Source organism: Seriola lalandi, unplaced genomic scaffold (assembly GCF_002814215.2).
Source record: "Seriola lalandi dorsalis isolate HSWRI2012SDOR001 ecotype SW California unplaced genomic scaffold, Sedor1 jcf7180002053486, whole genome shotgun sequence".
Lineage (NCBI taxonomy): Eukaryota > Metazoa > Chordata > Actinopteri > Carangiformes > Carangidae > Seriola > Seriola lalandi.
In genome coordinates, this window is record NW_019524039.1 from 759 (window position 1) to 1,388 (window position 630).

The window sequence follows — 630 nt, forward strand, 5'->3', positions numbered from 1 at the left end:
TTAGTGGGTAGAACTCTTAATGGCGTGCAGGGCGAGTCTAGTCCTCTCATGGCATTTCTAAAACATCGTCAACGCAGAATCAGATGATGTTTGGATAAGAAACAAAAAATCAGCAAAATAATCCGATCTCGTCTCTTCATCAGGAGACTGAGGAGCTGACGAAGGCGAACCAGCAGCTGGAGGCGGAGATGCAGGAGTGGAGCATCTCCTACGAGCGCATGCAGGACGAGGAGGAGCATCTCAGGTAAGATTCACCTCTTTGTGTCGCCCGTTTATAAGATTCAGATTCATGTTGGTGTGAAAGGTGAGTGAATGTCATAATCCTCTAGATTTTAAAGGTAAACAGTCAGTTGTACGGATACAGAGGGATCTGTTCCAGGGGGCACCCGGACTTGAACCGGGGACCTCTTGATCTGCAGTCAAATGCTCTACCACTGAGCTATACCCCCTCTGACAGATGTTGTACAGTTGTTTTTGTGTGGTGTGTGTCTACAGACAAAGCCTGGCCTCAGTGTCCGAGGAGTATCGTCAGAGAGCAGCCGAGCTGGATCAGCTGGAGGTCGAGATTCAGGAGGAGAGGAGCAGGAGGTGGCAGCTGGAGGGCGACATGCAGGAGGCGGCCGTCATCAT

General features: G+C 50.5%; 1 non-coding gene across 1 annotated transcript; it reads right to left on the reverse strand.

Annotated features, from left to right (window-relative positions):
- Nucleotides 1–377: 377 nt before the first annotated feature.
- trnac-gca (transfer RNA cysteine (anticodon GCA)) lies at nt 378–449 on the reverse strand. Its single transcript has one exon. It is a non-coding gene; the product is annotated as a tRNA-Cys (tRNA).
- Nucleotides 450–630: the final 181 nt, after the last annotated feature.